Below are 5748 nucleotides of genomic sequence, written 5' to 3'. Positions count from 1 at the left end.
GTAAGGGCTCTTGTCGCCTGGGAACAGCTTCACAAAGCGTGGCAAGGGCAATAACATTAAAAAAGCTGAACGGGTGTGACTGTCCCACTGAAAAGTTCTTTCCAAGCGAAAGAGCCGTCCAACCTCTCAGTACGTTTAACTAACGTTTTCTAACATTTGAGACTGCCCCGATTGTAATGATAGGCCTGACATTTCCCCCTATGTCCCCCTCTCTTCCTAAAATATAACGGCAGACAGAGTTATCGGTAGTAAGAAGAGAGGAAGTTTTTTAAAATCTGTGGCCGCAGACCGAATATAAGGAGGCGCGCTACAAGATTCCGGACGACCATTACAGGGCAACAAAGAGATAACCCTAATTTACCCCTAATTTAACTCTCTACTGTCAGTTTATAGTCGGCCGTATTCTTGTAGCCTGGAACAGGTAACCAACGTTTGCCCATGTGCTTTGCCAAATAAGATTCTCATTATTTGACATTCACAGTTTTTGTTAGGGAGCTTAGATTTGGTTATGTTTATGGCCTTTGGTTTATTTTATCACTAGCGGCTTTTATTATATAGCTGGTGATCACTATGGCAATGTAAAGCCTGTCCTTTTTTCATATTAATAATGAAACTCTATTTTATGTAAATATGGGAAATTTGCCAGCTGTGAATACTGTATAATAATTTTTAGATAGTAATTAGAGTGTGATAGGACTGGTCCATTGGAATTGGCTTCTTCATGATCCGATTACAATTAGGAGCAGATTGTGTGTCTTTGTGATACTAATAATAATATTAGATCATAAATAAAATGCAGATGTAATGTTTTCCTTACATGGCATTTTTCGTAGAGGGCTTTTTGTTATTTTGCAGCCTGTTAATGGACCTATTTCTTTGAAGCCAGTACCATTTTAGTAGCAGAAAACTACTATTATGGCTCAGAAGCCCTTTCATGGAAGATCAGAGAGGAAGAGAATAGTAGTGGCAGAAGAGGAATTGAGTAAGGAAACAGCTTGAGAAAAATTGGGGAGGAAAAATTGTATCCAAAAATTAAAAAAGTTAGTTTTGGAGTGCCGAAACTGTGGATCAGTTTGGGGCCACAAGCCACTGGGAGTCATTGTTTTTTTTAAAAAAAAGTTTGCAGAAGCAACATCAGAACTGTCCTTCCTTCCCATTTGGGGTCTTGCTAATTTACAATAGTTTTAAACATTACATAGTTTACAGTTATAACTAATTATAAATACTAGATAGTTAGAAACTTAGAAGACAAACTGTAAGTGTTTATATTTGCCATGCTGTATGCTTACATGGGAGCACCTACTCTGATTTTTACTTCCAATGTTGCTTGTGCAAGTCAATTGTGGGCTCATCCAGGCAAAGTAGGAGTGAGTTTTGTCAGCACTCCTGATTTGCAAAACTGGTGAGTTGTTAAAACCTGCTCCAAGCTTTGCTTCTTGTTTGGCTTGTGCAAGTCTCAGTGGAAGGTTACAGTACCACAAAAATCTGAGGATCTGTGTGAAACATGGATCAAATATGAATTATTAAAATAAGTATAATATTTAATGTCCAATCACAGTCCAAAAAAAGTAATTTTATTCATGGGAAGCCATCATACAATTTTATTAATCATTTTAGGTTGTCATGGTCCTGAAAAGTTGGAGAATTCCTCTTAGAATGTTCTAAAGAAGGCACTGCTATTGAAGTAAATAGCCTTTTTAGAAAAAAATGATTATCAAAAGTGAAAAATATTAGCAATAGAGACAGCATGCTACAAAACAAAGTTGAGGGGAGATGGAGATCCTTGGGAGCTGAGGAACCAGCTCATCCCAATGGGATTAGCTCACCCCACCTGTGCCAGCAACAACAGACATGCTGAGAGCCTTGTGAGCCAAGGAAATTCAGTCAGCAGGATCCAGGAGAAGACTTTTGGTAGTGGCACCAGCCCTCTGGAACATCCTGCTCTCCAGATTAAATCTGCCCCCACTCTTCTGGACTTCTGAAAGGCTTGAAGACCTGGCTCAGCCAGTTGGTCTGGGGCTCCATTGGGGGAGTGGCGTCTTGCAGTGGTTAAAGGATTGGTCAAATGCCACCTCCTCCCCATGCACACTTCCTTCCATCTTGGTTAATTGAGTTTTAGAAATTTAGAAATTATTTATTATTTTAAGACATTATTTTAAGACATATTTTAATTATATGATTTATTATTTTAAGACATTATTTTAAGACATATTTTAATTATATGACTGTGAACTGCCCAGAGTCACCTCGACAAGATGAATGGCATAGAAATGTAACAATAAAATAATTTCAACAATAAACTTGTTATGACATACCAAATTACAAAATAAACAATTACAGTTTAGCCTACTTTGCGCAAACGTAGCTTGTGTAATGCTTATATTGGTGTGTTGGGTTGATTCACTGATCTTATGTGTGATATATGAGGTAATGAAAGAGGGTTAAAGTACAGTTTCATACTGCACCAAAATATGTTATGTCAAATAAGTCCTTTATTGTTCTCAGTGCTACCAAAGGTGTGCCTGCAGTTCAGAAAGATTATGTCTTTTAAGAGACTGATCAGCTACCACGACCCTGTCTCTGATCTACTATTGAAAGCTATCTGATTTATTTCTCCCATTTTTATTACAAACATTAATTTAGATTTAAGATGAAGGTTAATTGTTGTGGAGAAACATCTAATAGAAGTTTATAAATCAAAACAATCGCATTAGTTTTATATATTTTCCTAGAATTTTCATTATTACCTTCTGGTGTAGATGGCAAGCTGTGTTGATTTATGAGAGGTAAAATTGTTAAGGAAAAACAATAAAAAATCTTCTGGTAATTTATATTTACAGATAGTCCTTGGTTAATGACAGGCTTGGGACCTGAATTTTTGTCACTAATGTGGGAGGACAGCACTTCCCCGCCCCCCAGAGAAAGAAATATTTTGGAAATATTAAAAGGCAGAATATATTTCTCCAAAGGATCTTAAAAACAGAAAAGCAGGCCCAGTTTTCTCAATAGTGCCAGGCAGAGGCCAGGTCTGTAGAAATGCAGATTTGATAATCCTATTCAGAAAGGTTGGAGCCAGGAAGCTAGAAGATGATGAGATTAGAAAGACAAAGACCCCTAAAATCTATGTACCCCACCCAAACTCTAAAGACATGACCTCTAAGACATAATAGGATTAACCCACCACCATCAGAATACCAAAAAGGACACACTCAAAAGCTCAGGTCAAAGTTCATGCCACAGGAACAAGAAACAACTCCGAACGTAAGAGCCCAAGAAGGTATAAAAACTCACCACTCCCAGCCACATGTCAGCTTTCCCAGAGCCACATTTCTGTCTGGCTCTGTTCTTGAATAAATACAATCTTTTTTCTAAAGCAGTCTCCATTTTGTTTATTCCCGGCTTGGACTGGACCCTGATGAAGATTTTTCTTTCAACACTAAGCAATGCGACTGTAAACCAAGACATTACATGACTACATTGCTTAGCAATGGCAATTCTGGCACTTCCTCTGCTATCACTAAGAAAGCTTGGGGTGGCTGCTGCAGGAGGTGGGAGGAGTTGGCATGGGGCAAGTGTGGCAGAGCTTGGGGTGGCTGCTGCAGAGTGGCAGAGATTTACCCAAACAACCTGCAACTGTTGTTGTTCGCTTCCATATTCACTTTGCTTGTAGGAAGCTGGCAGGGAAGGACATCAATTGCAATCACATGACTGCAGAGCACTGCAACCATCATAAGGGTGAGCTGGTTGCCAAGTGCTCAGATGTGACAGAGTGCAAAAACAAAATACTGCTTGTTCAGTGCCGCTGTAACTTCAAACTGTTGCTGAATGACAGTAGCTTAATAACTGTTGTTAGCTGTTGTTGTTATTAGCTGCTAAGTCGTGTCCAACCCATCGCGACCCCATGGACAACATTCCTCCAGGCCTTCCTGTCCTCTACCATCTTCTGGAGTCCATTTAAGCTCACGCCTACTGCTTCAGTGTAGTATGGATAAAGGCTAGAGATTAAAACAAAAAATCAGAGTTAACCCCAATACATTTTCACTATTAATTCCTATGTACCATTTAGTTTTTCTCCTACATACCTCATCAGTGACATATGAAATCTTGCCTCAATCACTCAATTCTCCTGAACAGTGTGTATATTCTCCCTATCAAAGATCTCTTGACATTTTAGATTTGTCAGCAACTGTTGTTGTTGTTAGCTGCGAAGTCGTGTCCTACCCATCGCGACCCCATGGACAACGTTCCTCCAGGCCTTCCTGTCCTCTACCATCTTCTGGAGTCCATTTAAGCTCACGCCTACTGCTTCAGTGACTCCATCCAGCCACCTCATTCTCTGTTGTCCCATTTTTGCCTTCAATCTTTTCCAGCATTATTCTCCAGTGAGTCCTTCCTTCTCATTAGGTGGCCAAAGTATTTATTTTTTATTTATTTTATTTTTATTTTAATTCCATTTATATCCCGCCCTTCTCCGAAGACTCAGGGCGGCTTACAAGCTTAGCAGTAGCCTTCATTCTATGTATATGCCTGCTTATTAGGGCTTTCACACACACACCCAAGCGGCATTATTACAAAGTCAGCTTAATTGCCCCCAACAATCTGGGTCCTCATTTTACCTACCTCGGAAGGATGGAAGGCTGAGTCAACCTTGAGCCTGGTGGGACTCGAACCTGCACTAATTGCAGGCAGCTGGTGCAGTCAGGGTTGATCTCCTCTAGGACTGACCGGTTTGATTGCTTTGCAGTCCAAGAGACTCGCAGGAGTCTTCTCCAGCACCATAGTTCAAAGGCCTCAATTCTTTGGTGCTCAGCCTTTCTTATGGTCCAACTTTCACTGCCATACATTGCAACTGGGAAGACCATAGACTTGACTATACACACTTTTGTTAACAGGGTGATGTCTCTGCTTTTTAGTGTGCTGTCTAGATTTGCCATGGCTTTCCTCCCCAGGAACAAGTGTCTTTTAATTTCTTGAATACAGTCCCCATCTGCAGTTATCTTGGAGCCCAGGAAAATAAAATCTGTCACTACCTCCATTTCTTCCCCATCTATTTGCCAGGAATTGAGAGGGCCGGATGCCATGATCTTGGTTTTCTTAATGTTAAGTTTCAACCGAACTTTTGCATTCTCCTTCTTCACCCGCAACAAGAGGCTCTTTAGTTCTTCTTCAGTTTCTGCCAGTGGTATCATCTGCATATCTTAGGTTGTTGATATTTCTCCCGGCAATCTTAATTCCAACTTTTGATTCATCTAGCCCTGCCTTTCTCATGATGTGCTCTGCATATAAGTTAAATACACAGGGCGACAGTATACAGCCTTGCTGGACTCCTTTCCCAATTTTGAACCAATCAGTGGTTCCGTGTCCAGTTCTCACTGTTGCTTTTTGACCTGAATATAGGTTTCTCAAGAGACAAATAAGATGGTCTGGTACTCCCATCTCTTTAAGAACTTGCCACAGTTTGTTGTGATCCACACAATCAAAGGCTAGCATAATCAATGAAGCAGAAGTAGATGTTTTTTTGGACTCCCTAGCTTTCTCCATGATCCAGAGTATGTTGACAATTTGATCTCTAGTTCCTCTGCCTCTTCGAAATCCTGCCTGTACTTCTGGTAGTTCTCGATCCGCATACTGCTGGAGTCTAGCTTGTAGGATTTTAAGCATAACTAGTAGCATGTGAAATGAGTGCAATGGTGCAATAGTTTGAACATTCTTTAGCACTGCCTTTCTTTGGAATTGGAATGTAAACTG

The 5748-nt window shown here is 40.2% G+C and overlaps 1 protein-coding gene across 3 annotated transcripts in view; it reads left to right on the top strand.

Moving 5' to 3' along the window:
* Positions 1–5748, top strand: part of ACADL (acyl-CoA dehydrogenase long chain) — a 31633-nt gene that overhangs the window by 215 nt on the left and 25670 nt on the right. The window contains exon 1 of one of the 3 annotated variants that reach the window (XM_081313629.1): positions 343–421. The exons of the other annotated variants lie outside the window; for them this stretch is intronic. The gene's annotated coding sequence lies outside the window, so the exon portion shown is untranslated. Of the gene's footprint in view, positions 1–342; positions 422–5748 lie in introns of those variants that run through there. 3 annotated transcript variants of the gene reach the window in all.

Source organism: Vipera berus (genome assembly GCF_964194415.1).
Source record: "Vipera berus genome assembly, chromosome: 1".
Lineage (NCBI taxonomy): Eukaryota > Metazoa > Chordata > Lepidosauria > Squamata > Viperidae > Vipera > Vipera berus.
The sequence above is the reverse complement of the archived record's forward strand: the minus strand, read 5'-3'. Positions and strand labels throughout refer to the sequence as shown.